Source organism: Saccopteryx bilineata, chromosome 1, assembly GCF_036850765.1.
Source record: "Saccopteryx bilineata isolate mSacBil1 chromosome 1, mSacBil1_pri_phased_curated, whole genome shotgun sequence".
NCBI lineage: Eukaryota > Metazoa > Chordata > Mammalia > Chiroptera > Emballonuridae > Saccopteryx > Saccopteryx bilineata.
In genome coordinates this window covers 34,619,679-34,644,486 of record NC_089490.1, presented here as the reverse complement: position 1 = coordinate 34,644,486, position 24,808 = coordinate 34,619,679, and the positions used below count along the sequence as shown (strand labels likewise).

General features: G+C 40.3%; 1 pseudogene; it reads left to right on the top strand.

Annotated features, from left to right (window-relative positions):
- The first annotated feature begins 361 nt into the window (after positions 1-361).
- On the top strand, positions 362-22,967 carry LOC136319184 (coxsackievirus and adenovirus receptor homolog pseudogene; annotated as a pseudogene).
- Positions 22,968-24,808: the final 1,841 nt, after the last annotated feature.

Genomic DNA, 24,808 nt, shown 5'->3' with positions numbered 1-24,808 from the left:
TTGTGAGAAAGAGTCTGATTTCTCAGACCCAGGATCCTTCTTAAAGGGACCAAGCAGAACATCTCTCTCACAACCACTCACCCGGGGCTCCTGGGGACGAGAAGAGAGGAGAGGGCCAGAGTAACAGGAAGAGAGTGTAATCTAGGAGGTACAGGGAGAAACACTTTGGGAGATAGCCACCCTAACCCCTGGGACGAGTCACTCTCCAAAGCTGAAGTGAATATTTCCCCCAGAAACAGCAATACCAGCAAGGGAAGCAGGAGAGCAGCCAAACAAGCTTCCCTGTGGCACTCAGAGCAGAGTCGCCTAGAAGGAGGAAGCTTTTGGGTCTACAGTAGTGAGTCTTAGGGTCCGAGCTGCAATGCCCCCACCCACTCGGCTGAGGGCTCGCCAGAGGGAGGGCGGCAATGGGAGACAAAAGTGCGGTTCTGCTGGCAGGGGCGGAAGCCAGCTGGCTACCACTGGGCTCAGCTGTGAGCTCAATCTTGCCCTGCTGGGGAGAAGAAGGCGTGCAAAAGCGGTCAAGTTCAGCTGCCGGCAGCCTGTAATCCAGCCTGCGGGAGAAGGGCGGGAACCCCGGAAAGGGTGGAGACCAGCCCCTGAGCAAGGGCAAAGGAGCACAGCCTTGCCCAGACCGTGCAACCCAGGCTTGTGGTCTGACTTGGTAGCCAGCTCCTCCCGGGGGGGTGGAGCCAAAAGCCCAGAAGAGGCGGAGTTCTGCTACTGAGCTGAGCTTGGGCACGCAGTCCTGCCCAGCAGTAGAGGCAAGGCTAGCAGCCGTTCCTCCAGCGGGCTCTTCCTGCAAGGGAAGGGTGAAAGCCCAGACAGGCGGAGACTCGCAGCTGAGCAAAGGTGCTCGACAGTGCCCTCAGGACCGAGCATAACGTCACACACGGGGGCGGGGCAAAGGCCAAGGCCACCAACGCTTGTGCACCCAAGCGCATGATCACAGCCAGTCCCGTGAAGAGAAAATGCGGAGGCAGAGAAATATAACACAAATAAACCAAGAGAAATCCCCAGAAAAGGACCTAAGTGAATCAGATATAACCAAATTACCAGATGCAGAGTTTAAAATAATGATTGTTAGGATGCTCAAAGATATTAGAACAACCATAAATGGCCATTACAAAAACCTAAATAAAGAGATAACAAATATAAAAAAGGACATTAAAATAATAAAAAATAATCACTCAGAAATGACAAATACAATATCTGAAATAAAGAATACAATGGAAGGAATTAAAAGCAGGATGGATGAAGCAGAGAATCGAATCAGCAAGTTAGAGGATATGATAAATAAAGGCACAGAAGCAGAGCATAAAAAGGAAAAGAGACTCAAAAAGTCTGAGGAAACTCTAAGAGAGCTCTGTGACAACATGAAGAGAAATAACATTTGCATCATAGGGGTTCCTGAAGAAGAAGAGAAAGAACAAGGGATAGAGACTTTGTTCAAACATATCATAGCAGAAAACTTCCCCCAATTAAGGCAGGAAAACATTTCACATGTTTAGGAAATACAGAGAACTCCATTAAAGAGAAACCAAAAAAAATCAACACCAAGACACATCATAATTAAAATACCAAAGCTAAATGATAAAGAGAACATATTAAAAGCTGCTAGAGAAAAAAAGACTATCACCTACAAAGGAGCCCCCATAAGGATGACTTCTGACTTCTCAACAGAAACACTTGAGGCCAGAAGGGAATGGCAAGAATTATTCAAAGTAATACAGAACAAGAACCTACAACCAAGACTACTTTATCCAGCAAGGCTATCATTTAAAATTGAAGAAGAAATAAAAAGCTTTACAGACAAAAAAGAACTCAAGGAATTCACTACAACCAAACCAAGGCTGCAAAAAATGCTAAGGGACCTGTTGTAAACAGATCAAAGGAAAAAAAGAATATAGCAAAAGAGAAATACAGTTTTAAAGAAAAAAATGGCAATAAACAATTACATATCAGTAATAACCTTAAATGTTAATGGATTAAATGATCCAATCAAGAGACATAGGGTAGCTGCATGGATAAGAAAACAGGACCCATACATATGCTGTCTACAAGAGACACACCTTAAATCAAAAGATGCACACAGACTGAAGATAAAAGGATGGAAAAAAATATTTCACGCGAATGGAAATGAAAAAAAAGCTGGGGTAGCAATACTTATATCAGACAAAATGAACTTTAAAACAAAGACCATAGTTAGAGATAAAGAAAGTCACTACATAATGATAAAGGGAGCAATCCAAAAGGAAGATATAACCATTATAAATATCTACGCACCTAATATAGGAGCACCTAAATATATAAAGCAGACTTTGATGGACTTAAAGGGCAAGATCAACAGCAATACTATAATAGTAGAGGATTTCAATACCCCATTAACATCATTAGATAGATCCTCAAGAAAGAAAATTAACAAAGAAACAGCAGACTTAAAGGACATATTAGATCAACTCGATTTAATAGATATCTTCAGAACCTTTCACCGTAAAACAGCAGAATATACATTCTTTTCAAGAGCTCATGTTACATTCTCTAGAATAGACCACATGTTAGGGCACAAAAGCGGCCTCAACAAATTTAAGAAGATTGAAATCATATCGAGCACTTTCTCTGATCACAATGGCATTAAACTAGAAATCAACCACAATAGAAAAATTGAAAAACATTCAAACACTTGGAAACTAAATAGCATGTTATTAAATAATGAATGGGTTAACATTGAGATCAAAGAAGAAATTTAAAAATTCCTAGAAACAAACGATAATGAGCATACATCAACTCAAAATTTATGGGACACAGCAAAAGCAGTCCTGAGAGGGAAGTTTATAGCATTACAGGCATACCTCAAGAAGCTAGAAAAAGCTCAAATAAACAACTTAACCTTGCATCTAAAAGAACTAGAAAAAGAACAGCAAATAAGCCCAGAGCTAGTAGAAGGAAGGAAATAATAAAGATCAGAGTAGAAATAAATGACATGGAAGCTAAAGAAACAATACAGAGGATCAATGAAACCAGGAGTTGGTTCTTTGAAAAGGTAAACAATATTGATGAACCTTTAACAAGACTCACCAAGAAAAAAAGAGAGAGGACTCAAATAAAATTAGAAACGAGAGTGGAGAAACAACAACTGACACAACAGAAATACAAAATATTGTAAGAAAATACTATGAAGAACTGTATGCCAAAAAACTAGACAACCTAGATGAAATGGACAAATTCCTTGAATCATATAATCTTCCAAAAATCAATCTGGAAGAATCAGAAAACCTAAACAGACCAATTACAACAAATGAGATTGAAACAGCTATCAAAAAACTCCCAAAAAAGAAAATTCCTGGGCCTGATGGCTTCACAAGTGAATTCTACCAAATATTCAAAGAAGAACTAACTCCTATCCTTCTCAAGCTATTTCAAAAAATTCAAGAGGAAGGAAGATTTCCAAACTCCTTTTATGAGGCGAGCATAATTCTGATTCCAAAACCAGGCAAAGACAACACAAAAAAAGAAAATTATACGCCAATATCCCTGATGAACTTAGATGCAAAAATCCTCAACAAAATATTAGCAAACCGGATACAGCAATATATGGAAAAAATCATACACCATGATCAAGTAGGATTTATTCTGGGGAGGCAAGGCTGGTACAATATTTGCAAATCAATCAATGTGATTCATTACATAAACAAAAGAAAGGAGAAAAACCACATGATAATTTCAGTAGATACAGAAAAAGCATTTGATAAAGTCCAGCACCCATTCATGATCAAAATTCTCAGCAAAGTGGGAATACAGGGAACATACCTCAACATGATAAAGGCCATCTATGAGAAACGCACAGCCAACATCATACTCAATGGGCAAAAATTAAAAGCAATCCCCTTAAGATCAGGAACAAGGCAGGGGTGCCCCCTTTCTCTTATTCAACATAGTTCTGGAAGTCCTAGCCACAGCAATCAGACAAGAAAAAGAAATAAAAGGCATCCAAATTGGAAAAGAAGAAGTAAAACTATCATTATTTGCAGATGACATGATATTGTATATAGGAAACCCTAAAGTCTCAGTCAAAAAACTACTAGACCTGATAAATGAATTTGGCAAGGTGGCAGGATATAAAATCAATAGTCAGAAATCAGAGGCATTTTTATACACTAATAATGAACTGTCAGAAAGAGAAATCAAGGAATCAATCCCCTTTACCATTGCAACCAAAAAAATAAAGTACCTAGGAATAAATCTAACCAAGGAGATTAAAGACTTGTACTCAGAAAATTATAAAACATTGATAAAAGAAATCAGAGAAGATACGAATAAGTGGAGGCATATACCGTGCTCATGGTTAGGAAGAATAAACATCATTAAAATGTCTATATTACCCAAAGCAATTTATAAATTCAATGCAATACCGATAAAAATACCAATGACTTACTTTAAAGACATAGAACACATATTCCAAAAATTTATATGGAACCAAAAGAGAACATGAATAGCCTCAGCAATCTTGAAAAGGAAGAAAAAAGCGGGAGGTATCACACTTCCGGAGATCAAGTTATATTATAAGGTCATTGTACTCAAAACAGCATGGTACTGGCATAAGAACAGGCAAAAAGATCAATGGAACAGAACAGAGAACTCAGAAATAAACCCACAGCTCTATGGACAACTGATATTTGACAAAGGAGGTAAGACAATACAATGGAGTAAAGACAGCCTCTTCAACAAATGGTGCTGGAAAAACTGGACAGCTACCTGCAAAAAAATGAAACTAGACCACCAACTTACACCACTCACAAAAATAAACTCAAAATCGATAAAAGACTTGAATGTAAGCCGTGAAACCATAAGCATCTTAGAAGAAAACATAGGCAGTAAGCTCTCTGACATCTCTCACAGCAATATATTTGCCGATTTGTCTCCACAGGCAAGTGAAATAAAAGACAGGATAAACAAATGGGACTTTATCAAACTAAAACGCTTCTGCACAGCTAAAGACAATAAGAACAGAATAAAAAGACAAACTACACAATGGGAGAATATATTTGACATAGCGTCTGATAAGGGGTTAATAACCAAAATTTATAAAGAACTTGTAAAACTTAATACCAGGAAGACAAACAATCCAATCCAAAAATGGGCAAAAGAAATGAATAGATACTTCTCCAAAGAGGACACACAGATGGCCAACAGGCATATGAAAAAATGTTCAACATCAATAATGATTAGAGAAATGCAAATTAAAACCACAATGAGATATCACCTCACACCAGTCAGAATGGCGCTCATCAATAAAACAACACAGAATAAGTGCTGGCGAGGATGTGGAGAAAAGGGAACCCTCCTGCACTGCTGGTGAGAATGCAGACTGGTGCAGCCACTGTGGAAAACAGTATGGAGATTCCTCAAGAAATTAAAAATCGAACTGCCTTTTGACCCAGCTATACCACTGTTAGAAATATACCCCAAGAACACCATAGCACTGTTTGAAAAGAAGAAATGCACCCCTATGTTTATGGCAGCATTGTTCACAATAGCAAAGATTTGGAAACAGCCCAAGTGTCCATCAGAGGACGAGTGGATTAAAAAGCTTTGGTATATATATACTATGGAATACTACTCAGCCATAAGAAATGATGACATAAGATCTTTTACAACAACATGGATGGGCCTAGATAACATTATACTGAGTGAAAGAAGTAAATCAGAAAAAATTAAGAACTATATGATCCCATACATAGGTGGGACATAAAGATGAGACTCAGAGACATGAACAACAGTGTTGGAGTTACAGGGTGGGGGGAGGAGAGGGAGGGGGTTGGGGGAGGGGAGGGGCACAAAGATCATGGCTTTTCAGCATTTGCCATATTCCCCCCTTAATCTATAGACAGACAGCAAATATTTACGTATGGTGTTCCCACTATAAAGACTGCTGTCTTAGAAACAAATGCTGATAAACTATTTCAGCAGTTCCTCCTTCTTCAAAAACTTATATGTCAACATAGAGCTCCATACTTCATAGGACATACTCAAGTTCACTCCATGCTCCCTGGAGCTTTAGTACAAGGGAATGCCCCCCCTTATTATTTTTTTTTTAGTATTTTTTCTTTTATTTATTTATTTTTTGTATTTTTCTGAGGATGGAGATGGGGAGCCAGTCAGGCAGACTCCTGCATACGCCTGACTGGGATCCGCCTGGCATGCCTACCAGGGGGGAATGCTCTGCCCATCTGAGGTGTTGCTCTGTTGCAACCGGAGCCATTCTAGTGACTGGGGCGGAGGCCATGGGGCCATCCTTAGTGCCCAGGGTGGCTCTGCTCCGGTAGAGCCTTGGCTGCGGGCAGGAGGAGAGAGACGAAGAGGAGGGAGAGGGAGAGGGGTGGAGAGGTAGATGGGCGCTTCTCCTGTATGCTCTGGCCAGGAATTGAACCCGGGAATCCTGCACACCAGGCCAATGACTCCGACGGGTCTACCATATCATGCTTTTTACTTAAAAAAAAAAATTACATTTCTTTTGAATACTGATGAACAGGAGACACCAAATCTTTTTCGCCTGTAAACTACTACCTTCTTTATTAGATCTAGCTAATAACACTGTTTTGTATTTTTCCAAATAGCTCCAGATATATGGAAAAGATTTATATAGGTGGATGGGGATCCTCAAACCCCTCAGCGAGATCTTCTGAGAATGGCTTTTAAGATACCTAGAGGCAGAAAAAGCCCAATAGAGATCAGGGGAACTACCAGCTTTTAGGATACACCCTTAAAGGCTCCAACGCCCCAAAGGGGTCTCATAGGATGCCATCTGGGTCCTGCTTCAATAGTGGAAAGGAAGGTCATTGAGCTAAAGCCTGCCAGGCTTACACGTCTCTGCTGTGAGGAAACAGGGACACTGGAAGGTGGGCTTCCCCCTCGCTCCTCTAAGGGAGGGTTCAGTCTCTTCCAGCCCTGCTCCAGCCACCTATGACCTAAGCTTGCCCAGAGTGCTGGGGTTTGCCACTGAAGGCTGAAGGTGCCCAGATCCATCGGCCCCATCTACGACACTGTGGACGAGCCTAGGGTATTTCTTGCAAGAAGCAGGTAAACTGATCTCATTTGCACAAGGGCCACTTAACTATGTTTTGCCTGAATAGTCAGGTTTTTTATTCTTCCCTCAAAGATCTCTGTTGTGGGTGTTGATAGTCCTATTTTCTGCTGCTTTGCTTAATATATAGTGTTTCCTTTATCCCTCCTACTTCAATGCCCCACTCATATTTCAGGCTGGGACCTACTCCTAATTTAGAGCTCTCTTTCCTCCTTTTGACAACTTGTATTATGAAGTTACCTTTGCCACCCAGCTTAGTGTATCCCAAGGTTCTCTTTACCATGCCACAGTCACAGAGCTCCAGGGAAAAGCAACCTGGTCTCAACTCTCCAGGCAGAGGAGAACAGAAGCTCCATATCCATGCATGCTGCAAATGGCTTTTCCAGTCTACCCTGAATCATTACCAGCTAGAAGCTGCGATCATTGGGACTTGGACATGAGCTGCAAAGTATAGAATGGTGACAACAATTCCAGTGCCATGCAGACTTTTCCTGTGGGAAACTTTCCTGGACTCCTGCTCCCTGTGACAGCTCCTAAGAGACTGAACTGTGGTTGGGTTGCGTTTTTCAGGAATTTGGCATGGTGATGGGGCCAACTTGGACTTGGTGAACATGTTAAGGACACTACTCTTTTATGGATTCTTGCTGTATTGGCCAAGAGTTGGCTTAAAGGCTTTTAATCACTGTAAAAAAAAAAATAGAGGACTGGATGAAGAGGATGGGGCACATATACACCATGGTATATTATTCAGCTAGGAGAAATGATGACATCGGATCACTTACAGCGGAATGGTGGACTCTTGGTAGTATTGTGCGGGGTGAAATGAGCGAATCAGAAAAAAACAGGAACTGCAGGATTCCATACATTAGTGGGACATAAAAGCGAGACTAAGAGGCATGGACAGGAGTGTGGTGGCTATGGGGGTGGGGGGAGGGAAGGAGGGAGAGGGGGAGGGGGAGGGGTACAGAGAGAACTGGATGGAGGGTGGCGGAGGATGATCTCTCTTTGGGTGATGGGTATGCAACAGAACTAGATGACAAGATAACCTGGAGATGTTTTCTTTGAATGTATGTGCCCTGATTTATTGATTTCACCTCATTAAAATAAAAATTTATTTATAAAAAAAAAGAGCGATGAACCTTTAATGAGACTCACTAAGAAAAAAAGAGAGAGGACTCAAATAAATAAAATTGGAAACAAGAGTGGAGAAATAACAACTGACACAACAGAAATACAAAATATTGTAAGAAAATACTATGAAGAACTGTACGCCAAAAAAACTAGAGAACCTAGATGAAATGGAAAAATTCCTTGAAACATATAATTTTCCAAAAATCAATCTGGAAGAATCAGAAAACCTAAACAGACCAATTACAACAAATGAGATTGAAACAGCTATCAAAAAACTCCCAAAAAAGAAAATTCCTGGGCCTGATGGCTTCACAAGTGAATCCTACCAAATATTCAAAGAAGAACTAACTCCTATCCTTCTCAAGCTATTTCAAAAAACCCAAGAGGAAGGAAGACTTCCAAACTCCTTTTATGAGGCGAGCATAATTCTGATTCCAAAACCAGGCAAAGACAACACAAAAAAAGAAAATTATAGACCAATATCCCTGATGAACTTAGATGCAAAAATCCTCAACAAAATATTAGCAAACCAGATCCAGCAATATATGAAAAAAATCATACACCATGATCAAGTGGGATTTATTCTGGGGAGGCAAGGCCGGTACCATATTCGCAAATCAATCAATGTGATACATCACATAAACAAAAGAAAGGAGAAAAACCACATGATAATTTTAATAGATACAGAAAAAGCATTTGATAAAATCCAGCACCTATTCGTGATCAAAACTCTCAGCAAAGTGGGAATACAGGGAACATACCTCAACATGATAAAGGCCACCCATGACAAACCCACAGCCAACATCATACTCAATGGGCAAAAATTAAAAGCAATCCCCTTAAGATCAGGAACAAGGCAGGTGTTCCCCCTTTCACCACTCTTATTCAACATAGTTCTGGAAGTCCTAGCCACAGCAATCAGACAAGAAAAAGAAATAAAAGGCATCCAAATTGGAAAAGAAGAAGTAAAACTATGATTATTTGCAGATGATATGATATTGTATATAGAAAACCCTAAAGTCTCAGTCAAAAACTACTAGACTTGATAAATGAATTTGGCAAGGTGGCAGGATATAAAATCAATAGTCAGAAATCAGAGGCATTTTTATACACTAATAATGAACTGTCAGAAAGAGAAATCAAGGAATCAATCCCCTTTACCATTGCAACCAAAAAAATAAAGTACCTAGGAATAAATCTAACCAAGGAGATTAAAGACTTGTACTCAGAAAATTATAAAACATTGATAAAAGAAATCAGGGAAGATATGAATAAGTGGAGGCATATACCGTGTTCATGGTTAGAAAGAATAAACATCATTAAAATGTCTATTTTACCCAATGTAATTTATAAATTTAATGCAATACTGATTAAAATACCAATGACTTACTTCAAAGATATAGATCACATATTCCAAAAATTTATATGGAACCAAAAGAGAACACAAATAACCTCAGCAATCTTGAAAAGGAAGAATAAAGCGGGAGGTATCACACTTCCGGAGATCAAGTTGTATTATAAGGCCATTGTACTCAAAACAGCATGGTACTGGCATAAGAACAGGCACATAGATCAATGGAACAGAACAGAGAACTCAGAAATAAACCCACAGCTTTATGGACAACTGATATTTGGCAAAGGAGGTAAGGGCATACAATGGAGTAAAGACAGCCTCTTCAACAAATAGTGTTGGGAAAATTGGACAGCTACCTGCAAAAAAATGAAACTAGACCACCAACTTACACCACTCACAAAAATAAACTCAAAATCGATAAAAGACTTAAATGTAAGCCGTGAAACCATAAGCATCTTAGAAGAAAACATAGGCAGTAAGCTCTCTGACATCTCTCACAGCAATATATTTGCCGATTTGTCTCCACAGGCAAGTGAAATAAAAGACAGGATAAACAAATGGGACTTTATCAAACTAAAACGCTTCTGCACAGCTAAAGACAATAAGAACAGAATAAAAAGACAAACTACACAATGGGAGAATATATTTGACATAGCGTCTGATAAGGGGTTAATAACCAAAATTTATAAAGAACTTGTAAAACTTAATACCAGGAAGACAAACAATCCAATCCAAAAATGGGCAAAAGAAATGAATAGATACTTCTCCAAAGAGGACACACAGATGGCCAACAGGCATATGAAAAAATGTTCAACATCAATAATGATTAGAGAAATGCAAATTAAAACCACAATGAGATATCACCTCACACCAGTCAGAATGGCGCTCATCAATAAAACAACACAGAATAAGTGCTGGCGAGGATGTGGAGAAAAGGGAACCCTCCTGCACTGCTGGTGAGAATGCAGACTGGTGCAGCCACTGTGGAAAACAGTATGGAGATTCCTCAAGAAATTAAAAATCGAACTGCCTTTTGACCCAGCTATACCACTGTTAGGAATATACCCCAAGGACACCATAACACTGTTTGAAAAGAAGAAATGCACCCCCATGTTTATGGCAGCATTGTTCACAATAGCAAAGATTTGGAAACAGCCCAAGTGTCCATCAGAGGACGAGTGGATTAAAAAGCTTTGGTATATATATACTATGGAATACTACTCAGCCATAAGAAATGAAGATATAGGATCTTTTACAACAACATGGATGGGCCTTGATAACATTATACTGAGTGGAAGAAGTAAATCAGAAAAAACTAAGAACCATATGATTCCATACATAGGTGGGACTTAAAGATGAGACTCAGAGACATGGACAACAGTGCTGGGGTTACAGGGTGGGGGGAGGAGAGGGAGGGGGTTGGGGGAGGGGAGGGGCACAAAGATCATGGCTTTTCAGCATTTGCCATATTCCCCCTTAATGTATAGACAGACAGAAAATATTTACTTATGGTGTTTCCACTATAAAGACTGCTGTCTTAGGGACAAATGCTGATGAACTATTTCAGCAGTTCTCCTTCTTCAAAGACTTATATGTCAACATAGAGCTCCATGCTTCATAGGACATACTCAAGCTCACTCCATGCTCCCTGGAGCTTTAGCACAAGGGAATGCCCTTTTTTTTTTTTTTCCTCTTTCTTTTCTTTTCTTTTCTTTTTTTTTCTCTCTTTTTTTTTTGTTGTTGTTGTATTTTTTCTTTTATTAATTTATTTTTTGTATTTTTCTGAAGATGGAAATGGGGAGGCAGTCAGACAGATTCCCGCATGCGCCTGAACAGGATTCATCTGGCATGCCTACCAGGGGGGAATGTTCTGCCCATATGGGGTGTTGCTCTGTTGCAACCAGAGCCATTCTAGCAACTGAGGCAGAGGCCATGGGGCCATCCTTAGTGCCTGGTGTGGCTTTGCTCTGGTGGAGCCTTGGCTGTGGGAGGGGAAGAGAGAGACAGAGAGGAAGGAGAGGGGGAGGGGTGGAGAAGTAGATGGGTGCTTCTTCGGTGTGCTCTGACTGGGAATCGAACCCAGGAATCCTGCACACCAGGCCAAGGCTCTACCACTGAGCCAACCAGCCAGGGCCTACAAATGTCCTTGTTGAGCAAGCTACCCAAAAGAAAATTATATGGAGCAACCATGACAGACCGAGCAAGTCAGTCTCATACTATGCATCACCAGAACACTGCAGCCCAGTGTAAACAGTTTCAACTTTTTCAGGAAGCAACACAGCAGATTGGGAAATCCTGTCCAAGGGGTCCTATACTGCCCCTTCATTTGGAGTTAACCCTCAAGGACCCCTACCAGGACAACTTTGGCAGATGGATGTTACTCATATACCTTCATTTGGCAAACAATTGTATGTCCACATTACAGTGGATACATATTCCAGATCTATAGTAACTTCTGTCTAAACAGGAGAGGCTGCTAAGCATGTTATAGCTCATTGTCTGTATGCATTGTTCTATTATTGGATTTCCTAAACTGGCTAAACTGAAAATACTCCTGCATATGGAGCAAAAGCATTTACTGTATTTTGTCATGCTTACAATCTTTAAAGTTAAGGTATTATTAAAGTGTACTCAGCAAACATTTTAAGGTCAATTTAAAAAAAAAAAATTTAAAAGGGGGTAGTCATATCCTGGAACTCCTATGGGTCTACCATATCATGCTTTTTACTTAAAAAAAAATTTACATTTCTTTTGAATGCTGATGAACAGGAGACACCAAATCTTTTTTGCCTGCAAGCTACTACCTTCTTTATTAGATCCAGCTAATAATACTGTTTTGTCTTTTTCCAAATAGCTCCAGATATATGGAAAAGATTTATATAGGCAGATGGGGATCCTCAAACCCCTCAGCGAGATCTTCTAAGCATGGCTTTTAAAATACCTAGAGGCAGAAAAAGCCCAATAGAGATCAGGGGAACTACCAGCTTTTAGGATACACCCTTAAAGGCTCCAATGCCCCAAAGGGGTCTCATAGGATGCCATCTGGGTCCTGCTTCAATAGTGGAAAGGAAGGTCATTGAGCTAAAGCCTGCCAGGCTTTCATGCCTCTGCTGTGAGGAAACAGGGACACTGGAAGGTGGGCTTCCCCCTCGCTCCTCTAAGGGAGGGTTCAGTCTCTTCCAGCCCTGCTCCAGCCACCTATGACCTAATATTGCCCAGAAAGCTGGGGTTTGCCACTGAAGGCTGAAGGTGCCCAGGGCCATCGCCCCCATCTACGACACTGTGGAAAAGCCTAGGGTATTTCTTCCAAGAAGCAGGTAAACTGATCTCATTTGCACAAGGGCCATGTTTTGCCTGAATAGTCAGGTTTTTCATTCTTCCCTCAAAGATCTCTGTTGTGGGTGTTGATAGTCCTATTTTCTGCTGCTTTCCTTAATATATAGTGCAGGGGTCCCCAAACTACAGCCCATGGGCCACATGCAGCCCCCTGAGGCCATTTATCCGGCCCCCGCCACACTTCCAGAAGGGGCACCTCTTTCATTGGTGGTCAGTGAGAGGAGCACATTGACCATCTCATTAGCCAAAAGCAGGCCCATAGTTCCCATTGAAATACTGGTCAGTTTGTTGATTTAAATTTACTTGTTCTTTATTTTAAATATTGTATTTGTTCCCATTTTGTTTTTTTACTTTAAAATAAGATATGTGCAATGTGCATAGGGATTTGTTCATAGTTTTTTTTATAGTCCGGCCCTCCAGTGGTCTGAGGGACAGTGAACTGGCCCCCTGTGTAAAAAGTTTGGGGACCCCTGATATAGTGTTTCCTTTATCCCTCCTACTTCAATGCCCCACTCATATTTCAGGCTGGGACCTACTCCTAATTTAGAGCTCTCTTTCCCCCTTTTGCCAACTTCTATTATGAATCTACCTTTGCCACCCAGCTTAGTGTATCCCAAGGTTCTCTTTACCATGCCACAGTCGCAGAGCTCCAGGGAAAAGCAACCTGCTCTCATCTCTCCAGGCAGAGGAGAACAGAAGCTCCATATCCACGCATGCTGCAAATGGCTTTTCCAGTCTACCTGAATCATTACCAGCTAGAAGCAGTGGTCATTGGGACTTGGACATGAGCTGCAAAGTATAGAATGGTGACAACAATTCCAGTGCCATGCGGACTTTTCCTGGATGTGGACTTTTCCTGGACTCCTGCTCCCTGTGACAGCTCTTAACAGACTGAACTGGGTTGGGTTGCATTTTTCAGGGATTTGGCATGGTGATGGGGCCAACTTGGGCTTGGTGAACATGTTAAGGACACTACTCTTTTATGGATTCTTGCTGTATTGGCCAACAGTTTGCTTAAAGGCTTTTAATCACTGTAAAAAAAATAGAAGACTGGATAAAGAAGATGGGGCACATATACACCATGGTATATACTATTCAGCTAGAAGAAATGATGACATCGGATCACTTACAGCAGAATGGTGGAATCTTGATAACATTATGCAGAGTGAAATAAGTGAATCAGAAAAAAACAAGAACTGCAGGATTCCATACATTGGTGGGACATAAAAGCTAGACTAAAAGACATGGACAGGAGTGTGGTGGTTACGGGGGGTGGGGGGAGGGAATGAGGGAGGGGGGAGGGGTACAAAGAAAACTGGATAGAGGGTGACGGAGGATGATCTCTCTTGGGGTGATGGGTATGCAACAGAACTAAATGACAAGATAACCTGGAAATGTTTTCTTTGAATATATGTACCCTGATTTATTGATGTCACCCCATTAAAATAAAAATTTATTTATAAAAAAAAATTAGGAGATTTTTTTTTTTTTTTTTTTTTTTTTTTATATTTCTGAAGCTGGAAACAGGGAGAGACAGTCAGACAGACTCCCGCATGCACCCGACCGGGATCCACCCGGCACGCCCACCATGGGGCGATGCTCTGCCCACCAGGGGGCGATGCTCTGCCCATCCTGGGCGTCGCCATGTTGCGACCAGAGCCACTCTAGCGCCTGGGGCGGAGGCCACAGAGCCATCCCCAGCGCCCGGGCCATCTTTGCTCCAATGGAGCCTTGGCTGCGGGAGGGGAAGAGAGAGACAGAGAGGAAGGCGCGGCGGAGGGGTGGAGAAGCAAATGGGCGCTTCTCCTGTGTGCCCTGGCCGGGAATCGAACCCGGGTCCTCCGCACGCTAGGCCGACGCTCTACCGCTGAGCCAACCGGCCAGGGCAGGAGATGTTTTAAAATGAATATGAAGCAATAAAATATGTACTTACAGTTTCACCATATTTTTATAGATATTAGAAAATGCAGCTAGTACTCAATGCTATCAATGGTGGATATGTGAGTGAAGAAAAGAAATAAAACTAGCACCTTTAATTAACCCAGTTTTCATATTATATAAACTTTTAAAAATTATTTAAATTTTATCTATATAGTGTAACAAATAGATTATTTTAATTCAATAGCTAATTTTTAAAAGCTGCCCAAATACTTTAACTTATAGTTTGCATTGAATCACCTAGGTTTCCTTTTTTATTTTATTTTTAATTTTATTTGTATACTTGTTTGTTTGTTTGTTTATTTTGGGGGAGAGACAGACAGGAATAGACAGACAAAAAGGGAGAGAGAGAGAAGAAACATCAATTCTTCATTACAACACCTTAGTTGTTCATTGATTGCTCTCTCATATGTGCCTTCACAGGGATCCAGCCATGCCAGTGACCCCTTGCTCAAGCCAGCAACCTTGGGCTCAAGCCAGTGACCATAAGGTCATGTCTATGATCCCACGCTCAAGCCAGTGACCTCAGGGTTTGGAACCTGGGTTCTCAGCATCCCAGGCCAATGCTCTATCCACTGCGCCACTGCCTGGTCAGACTTTTTTTTTCTGTTTTAAATACTAAACATTGAATAGACCGAACTGACATCATAGGTAGACAAAACAATTATCTCGCTTTGTATTAGACCAACATGGTATATATGACCTCTGTTTGCTTACATCCTCCAATCTTTCTGAATCAGTCAGCAAATACATTTCTGAGTGTGTGTCCTATATTAGAATTTCTCTTTGCACTACATACCTTCCAAAAAGCTTGCATGATTCATTAAATAACAGCATCCTTCATAAAAACCCAATTTCATAAATAAAAAAAATGACCAAGTGTTCAGCAAGTTCCTGTTGAACTTTAGAAGAAAAAAAAATGGCCCTAAAAGTCTGTTACACATGTTTTTGCCTAAATTTGATTAACACACATATTATATATTTTTCCATTTTTAAAAAGCAATAATCCAGCTGGAAAATTAAGTAAAAGGCAGAAGGAGTTATATTATAGCAAGTCCAGAACTGCCTGAAAACAAACCTTTCTATGCTCAAGGAAATGCTGTCTGTTTGGTTAACATGTGTGGGGAAAATGTCAGAGAGTAATTATATTTTCTAATAATTTTAATTTGAATTTGCATATATGAGTCCATAACAGCTACAGGATACGTTTCAACATTGTGCTGGTGTAACTTTTCTTTTTTAAAACCTTTGCAACTGCCAGAGAAACTTGTACCTGGCAGTTTACCCTTATTTATTTTGCATTATGAAGCAAAAATCAGTGGGCTTTCCCCCAAAGTTTTTCTTTTCCCTTAGATTTTCCAGTGAACAAAAACACGATCTTTTACTGCTTCTGTGCCTTCCTCAGACTGTTCTCTGAATAGCAAGTCTCATCTGATCCCCTCTCTTCATTTAGGTCAGCCCTAGAGTCCCACCAACTCGAAGCTCAACACCCTTTCACACAAAAGCCTTCCCTGACTCCCTTTTCCTCTTCACATTCGCTGGGTCTCCCCTGAAACCACATCTTCTCCTTAAAGCTTCTTCCCAGTTCCTACGCCATCTCTCCTCTGAAATCTCATTAGCAACATGTATCTACTACATCACTGGTGTCAATTAGCACCAAGTATTTATACCTCATCAGTGGTTCACAGTCTGGAGGGCAGGAGAATCTCCCCTGGAGAGCTAATGGAGACCACAGGCCCACTGAAGTGGAGTAGGGCCTGTGTTTTTCTTTCCGGTTCCCCTGGTGACCCTGACAATGACCAAAGTTTGAGAGCCACTGTTACTAGAGCATCTGCAATTCTTCATTAATGGTTCCATACAGGTGAGTGTTTTCCTCAACACGATCTGAAACTCCTAATAAGAAGAAAATGGACTTATTTTTTGGTATCTTTTTATATCCCACCAAACCCCTCCATCATCAATATTGTTCATTAACTATGAAAACTGGAATTCTCTTACATCAGCTCTTTGCAGTTTCATGATTCTTGATAAATTAGGATAAGGAAAGATAAAGATACAGTACTTCCCCATGTATGAGATACACATTTTTTTTTGAAAAATTAGGGATTTAAAAACTGGGTGTATCTTTACAATGGTTGTAGATATTTTACTTGCATTTCCCAGTTTTTCACACTTGTTTTTGTGCTCATTGTTGAAGACAGTGATGCATCATCAGACACAGATGAGGACAAGCTAATGGATAGGAGTTTTGACAGTGATGAGGACTTGTATGGACTTTATAATGAATAAAACTTGAGTTCAATAACTTTATGTAATAAATTTTTTTTTTCAAACTTCAGGCCTCAAAATTAAGGTGCATCTTATACATGGGAAAATATGGTACTTAATTATGGCCGGTGAGAGAAGTACCTTATAGTGAGTCGCTATGTATCGCCCAATGATTAATTCTGTATTTGTATATGTTATGCCATTTTCTATTTGACATGTTCAAGGACTTTCTTTTTGGATATTTTGATTCTGTGTCAATTACAATGCTAACAAATAAATATGCATCAATATTTTCACATAAGTACTTTACATCTAAAAAAAAATGTATCCAATACGGCAATGTCAAATACAATGACAAAGAAAAATATCACAAGGCTTTTACCTTTCACTTAGCCAGTTAAGAGTATAGTAAACTCACAGCAAAATTAAAACTGTTGGAGCACGCTTTCTCCGAAAGGCACACCCACGCCTTCCCTCACCCAGCGCTTTCTCTTTCTCCTAAGCTTCCCTCTTTTGCCTCTGCAACTTGTTTCCTAAAGCCCATTTCTTGTCCCTCTCTGACTTTCTAAGAAAACTTTCTCTTATTAAAAAAAAAATGCTGACATAGTAGAAATCTATTGATTAAAAATTCATCTCTGAGGGTGGCGTGGTGCTGCAGCTGGCAGCCGGTGAGAGCCAGCAAGGAGCCAGGAGACTCAGACCCCGGGCGAGCGCCCCCTACCTGCAGTCACCGCCCACAGCCAAGCTGCCACCTTGGGCACTTCTGTTGTGCTTCTGGCTCCTGAGCAGAGTTGCTGACGTTACCACTCCTGACCAGATGACTGAAAAGGTAAAGAGGGAAACTGCCCAATTGACATGCAAATTAGACCTTATTATGTTAGACCAGGGACCACTGGACATCCAGTGGCTGCTATCACCAGTGGATAATTAGAAGGAGAATCAAGTGATTATTTTATATTCTGGACACAAAGTTTATGATGACTACTATCAAGTACAGAAAGGACAAGTACATTTTACAAGTAGTGATCTCAAATCTGGTGATGCATCAATAAATGTAACAAATTTACAGTTGTCAGATAGGGGCACATATCAATGCAACGTGCGGGGGTGGGGGCTGGTGTTGGAAATAAGATTCAGCTGAGAGTTCTTGCAGTAAGTTCACCTGTTATATCTGGGGGGAAATAACACTACTGAGTATTCTGGGACATACACCTGTACGGTCAACAACAGAGTTGGGACTGATCAATGCCTATTATGCCTGGGTGTTGGTCCTCCTTCAAAAAGAGCTGGAACAATTGCAGGAGCTATTATAGGAAGTTTGCTGGGCTAGTACTCATCTGTCTGATCATCTTTGCTGTGACAGAAAGCGCAGAGGAAAAAAAAATTATGAGAAGGAAGTTAGTTCATCACGGTATCAGGGAAGATGTGCCTCCTCCAAAGAGCCAGAGGTTTACTGCCAGAAGCTACATGGCAGCAACCACTCAACCCTGGGATTCATGTCTCTTTCCAACATGGAACGCTATTCCAAGACTCAGCATAGACACTTCCGGTCAAGATGGCATAAACATGGTCCTCCCCTTCTACCATAGCCACATCAAAATTACAACTAAACAGTAGAACAACCATCATTCAAAACGACCTGAAATCTGGATTAATGGAAACCCTACAACTAGGGATATAAAGAAGAAGCCACAAGGAGACTGGGACAAGGGGTGAAGACCCAGAATGATCAAGTCCCACACCAACATGTGGCAGAGAAAAATTAGGAGAGATTTATCAGCTGCAGGGGTTCCCTATGAGGAGCAATAGGTTTTAACCCCATACCAGGCCCCCAGCCCAGGGTTCCAGTGACAGAAAAAGAAGTCCCCATAACTTCTGGCTATAAAAACCAGTGGGGATGGAGGCTGAGGGAGACAGAGAGCTGCTGGAGTCCCAGGGCGTTCTTCTTAAAGGGCTTGCACAGACTTACTCAGACTCACTTCCTTTGAGCCCCAGTGCTGGGGCAACAGCTTGAAAGGCACCAGAGACATATGGGGAGGACCTGAATTGTCCAATATCATGATAAGAGCTTGGGGGAAAGCTGCTTTCTCCCAGGCAGAAGTGCTGGCAAGGCCATTGTTCTTTTGATGAGCCCTTCCCTCCACAGAGCTGACAGTTAGGTGGTGCCATATCTGAGTCTCCATCAACCTGGCTTCCACTGTTTGTCCCACCCTCATGATTTTCTGAGTCCCCACCCCACCCAACTTTCAGGCCCACTCAGGTTGTTTCTTGAAGATGTTCCATATGAATGGCCTATCTTGGCCCATGCTTCAGATTTTTAAAAAATCTCTCAAACAAGCAGCAGAAGACCTCTACAGTGTTCTCTGTATCTCTCAGTAAGTGGCCCAGGCCCAGCTCTAGCAGCAGCTGGCCTTAGTTAACAGCTTGACATTGCCCAGGCACCTCCAAGCCCAGCACAAGTAGCAGCCATTTGCAGATTGCATTGTAACTCATGCTGGCGGCCCTGGGAAGAAGCAGCACACTTCAAGTGCCTTGCTTGGGTGATCAGGGAGGCTGTGCCACTGGACCTCACAGAACACCTATAATATTAAGCCATGCTACCAAGCCTGGGAGAGATAGAAGCTCTGCTTAATGCATAGAAACAAACACAGGAAGGCTGCCAAAATGAGAAGATAAATAAACATGTCCCAAAAGAAAAAAAACAGAACAAAAACTTCAGAAAAAGAACTAAATAAAACAGAGACAAGCAATCTACTAGATGCAGAGTTTAAAACATTGGTAATAAGGATGCTCAATAAACTTAGTGAGAACTTCAACAGCATAAAAAAGGACCAGTCAGAAATGAAGGATACACTGATTAAAATGAAGAATAATTTACAGAGCATCAACTGTAGAGTAGATTAAGCTGAGAATCAAATAAGTGATTTGGAATACAAGGAAGCAAAAAACACCCAATCAGAATAGCAAAAATAAAAAAAATAATGAGGATAATATAAGAAGCTGTTGTAAAGTAGCATACCTTAATTCTACAAGTTATATAGAGACACCAAGGCAGGATACAGAAGAATTTTTAAGAGGAGATTTATTAATAAGCCAGCTGCATATGACTTACACAGGGTATAGCTAACCCAAATCGTGTAGCCTTGAATATAGCTCTGAGGCTAGTTATATACACTTGATCACACACAGGTTGGAGGGAAGAGGAGGGGGCTTACATGATGTCAGAGGATAAGTGTTTGTAAATCGCCCATTAAGGAGAATGAAAGGGGATAGGAAAGGGCTACTTAAATCTCTCTTCCCTCTCCTGCATTCCTGGCTGGCTGTTTACCTTCTTCCTCACAGGTGTGGGGAAGAGAGGGGGTCCAAGTCTCCTTCCTCCTTCCATTCAAAACCTAGTACAAAAACCTCTCTATTTACAATATAATAGCCCTTCCTAAGTATGAATGCGATCAACCATCTTGAGCTGGTGTAAATCACATACAAATATAAGAATCACATTTACAAAATCTCTCTGAATGCTTGGCCTAAATCATAAAATGACTTTTAAGCCTCTTAGTAAAAGGGGGTTTCTCATCTCAGTACATAGTATGTCCTTGTAAGCCAGGACACTCCTACTTTCTTCTCCCTCCATTCTCCATAGAAAGGAGGGGGCAAGAAACCTGACTTCTCCTCATTAAAATGGCGTTGCCAATACTAAGTTTTTATAGTTCTTTGGTACCTTATAACAAAGCCTTTAGGACAACTCCAAGCACACCAAAATTCAATTATGGGAGTGCTGGAAGGAGCAAAGAGAGAGCAAGAAATTGAAAATTTATTTGAAAAAAATAATGACCAAAAACTTCCCTAACTTGGTGAAGGAAATAGACATACATGTCTGGGAAGCACAGAGAGTTCCAAACAAGATGGACCCAAAGAGGTCCACACTAAGACACGTCATAATTAAAATGCAAAAGGTTAAAGACAAAGAGAGAGTCTTAAAAGCAATAGGGAACTCCGATAAGACTGTCAATTGATTTCTCAAGAGAAACTCTGTAGGCCAGAAGGGATTGGCAGTAAATACTCAAGGTAATGAAGAGCAAGAACCTACAACCAGGATTACTCTACCCAGCAAAGCTATCATTTAGAGTCAAAGGACAATTAAAGAGCTTCTCAGACAAGAAAAAACTAAAGGAGTTCATCACCACCAAACCAGTATTATATGAAATGTTAAAGGGTCTTCTTTAAGAAGAAGAAAAATATCAAGAATATGAACAATAAAATGGCAATAAATACATATTTATCAACAATTGAATTTAGCCTGACCAGGTGGTGGCGCAGTGGATAAAGCATCAGACTGGGATGCAGAGGATACAGGTTCAAAACCCCAAGGTTGCAGACTTGAGTGAGTGCTCATCTGGCTTCAGTACAGGCTCACCAGCTTGAGCACAAGGTTGCTGGCTTGAACATGGGATCATAGACATGACGGTGTGGTCACGGGCTTGAGCCCAAAGGTCGCTGTCTTGAAGCCCAAGGTCTCTGGCTTGAGCCCAAGGTTGCTGGTTTAAGCAAGAAGTCACTCATTCTGTTGTAGCCTCCTGGTCAAGGAACATATGAGAAAGCAGTCAATGAACAACTAAGGTGACACAAGAAAGAATTGATGTTTCTCATCTCTCTCCCTTCCTGTCTGTCTGTCCCTCTCTCTGTCTTTCTCTCTGTCACACACACAAAAAGGAATTTCAAAAGCAAAGTAAATGAACAAGTAGAACAGAAACATACTCACAGATATAGATAACATTTAATAGTTGTCACAGCGTAGTGTGGGAACATGCTGTGAAAACACGCAGAGTTAGGATAATAATTAGAGACAGTGCGGCGCCCTAGGGCAAAAGCCCTGGGTGGACAAGAGTTCAAGGGCCTCTCTGACTTGGTACTGGAGGCAGTGCATGCTGGAACAGCAAAACAGCAGAATAAGATTTAGCAATAAAAAATGTTCAGGCTCTCAGTACAGAGATTAGGAGTTCGCATGTTCCCTGTCCTTTAACTTCACCCCCAAGAACTTCTTTCTGCCTCCTTGAGTTATTTATACTTGCTAATAAATATGTGAGTGAGGCTGGGATGGGGCTCCAGTCCTTCAATCTGCTGACCAGGACTGTTGCCTCCCCTCGGCCCCTCAGTGCATTTCATCTGGTCTCTGAGTAGTTTTTGTCGTAAGAAATGGTGCCCCATGAGAGGAACAGGAGCCAAATGACAGGTTTGCTGCTCCAAGTAGTCACGGTCTTCATGACATAGCAGGGGTTTGGGAGGACGGGTGAAAAAGGTGAATGGATTGGGAAGTGCAAATTGGTTATTGCAGAATAGTCATGGGGATGTAAAGTACAGTGTAGGGAAAATAATCAATAATATTCTAATATCTATATATGGTGTTAGATTTATTGGGATGATTACTCATTAAGTTATGTAATGTCTGATGACTGGGGTGCACGGGCATCTGAAACTATTATCATAATGTATGTCAACTACAACTGGAAAATAAAAATATTTAAAAATTTTTAAACAGTAAATAAGTGAGGTGATGGATAGGTTAATTAGCTTAATTGGGGGAATTATTTCTTATGTATACATATATCAAAACATTATGCTCCATACATTAAACATATACAATATGTATGTATTTGTCAGTAAAACAGAAAGATCCATGCATTTCACTGTTAAAAAAAAAAAAAAAGACTCAGTATAACCAAGTACCCAGTGAAGCTTCTGAATGCGTTCCTGAGTCCGGCGCTCCCACTCGCTAAGGTAGTGGCCCCGAATCTCAGTAGGGTTGGAGTGGTGCCTATGATGATTCCAGCACAGAGCAAGGACAGGATTTTAGTATAAAGCTTCCATACCTTTCATCTCTGTACTCCACGCTCTTCTTTTCTTCTTTTGAAATATGAAAACCTATTCTGTTCTAAATTTTGCTACCAGCCTCAACAGATCTAAAAGAAGTGAACCAGAAACTGTAAGAAATATACTTCAAAAAGTTTTGTTTGGTTATATCAAAATAGTAGAGGCATTAAGGTTACTAAAAGACAACTTCACCATCTGAAAAAGATTTCCTTTAAGAGGTTGATATTATGGGCTTCTAAATAGCAATACTTCGCAAAATGTAGCCTGTTGGATGTGAAATCATAGGGGAAGAAATTGGTGAATTTCCATGCACACCAAGTTAATACTTGAATCATCTGAAAGTAGTACTTTATCATTTCTACCACTATTTTAGGATGCTTTCCTCAAATAATTTATGACCCAAAATTGGCAAAGAAGCAATCATGGCAAAAATTCTTATATATCTTTATATTTGTTCTTGTTTTCACAGCTTCTTTAAAAATTCCAAATGTGTTTGGAATAGCTCTAATAACAAAAACACTGCAGTGTTCCAGAAATTACTAGTTTTACTTTCGAGTCATTCATAAACCTTGCCTATGAAATGATTTCTTAAGTATTTGATTGATAGACTGCTTTAAGCAACAGAAACATCGTAAGCTGTTTTATATGCTAAAATAAAGGAGCATCTATGGATTTATTGAGAAAACTTGCTGTCAGCCACATAGAACAATGACACTAGGAATACAATAGTAAGGATGGATTTCAGATTTCCGTGATGAATAATTTGACACCTGGAGGCTGGTGCTGACCTTTGGAACAGTGACCAGTTAGAGCAGGAATGGAGGATTTTGCAACTCCCAACTAAACACTGGCTCTCTGCTTTACATAATATTCTTCTAAAAATAAAAAAATTTTAATTCATTTATTATTTGACAGATACAAAGTAAAATTCCCTAATTACAGGTTCCAAATTTAAACATTCTTTCTGGTTCAGTATTTTGTTGTTGTTTGGGATGGCGTTGCATGTTAGATGTTCTAGAAACATGTCATCGTAAATCTGTCTGCCTGAATGTAGTTTTTGGAGGATGTTTCCTTCATAGACTCAGAATGATGAAATTTGTTTTAAGCTAATATGTGACATCATCAATTTTGTATTCTAGACTTGGGAGAGTGTTTAGTTGCTATTGTATGGCCCACGTGTCTTTGTGTAGTTGCAGAAAATCAATTGAGCTTTGAAAACTTTGAGTCTTAGATTTGTGGAAGTTATTTATTCTTTTAAAAAAAGAAATAAATAAAAAGAAAAGGAGTAAAAGGAATATTCTTAACTGCCAAATGTGTTAAATATTGTTTTAGTAGAAGAAAGTTAATTTACTGTCTTTCCCTTAAGATTGTGAGGGAACATGGATATAGTAGCATGGGCTAAAAATTCCTTTATAGTAAATAAGGTCTGCAATCCATTATTTCACTAGCTCTAAAACCTTTCTGTAGGTTTCAGTGGGGAGTCGGTTTCTGTTCATCTCTTTGGGTACTGTGGCGGTACATACTATGTTATGAATTAATGTTGACATGAATTTATGATTAGGAAGAGTATCATATACACTTTTTAATGGTAAATTCAAGAGGAATATTTGGGTAATGGATTAGTATATAGTTTTCAATATTTTGAAGCATTTTTTTTCTTTCTTTTTTTATTTATTTACAGAGACAGAGAGAGAGTCAGAGAGAGGGACAGACAGACAGGAACGGAGAGAGATGAGAAGCATCAATCATCAGTTTTTTTCATTGCAACACCTTAGTTGTTCATTGATTGCTTGCTCATATGTGCCTTGACTGCGGGCCTTCAGCAGACC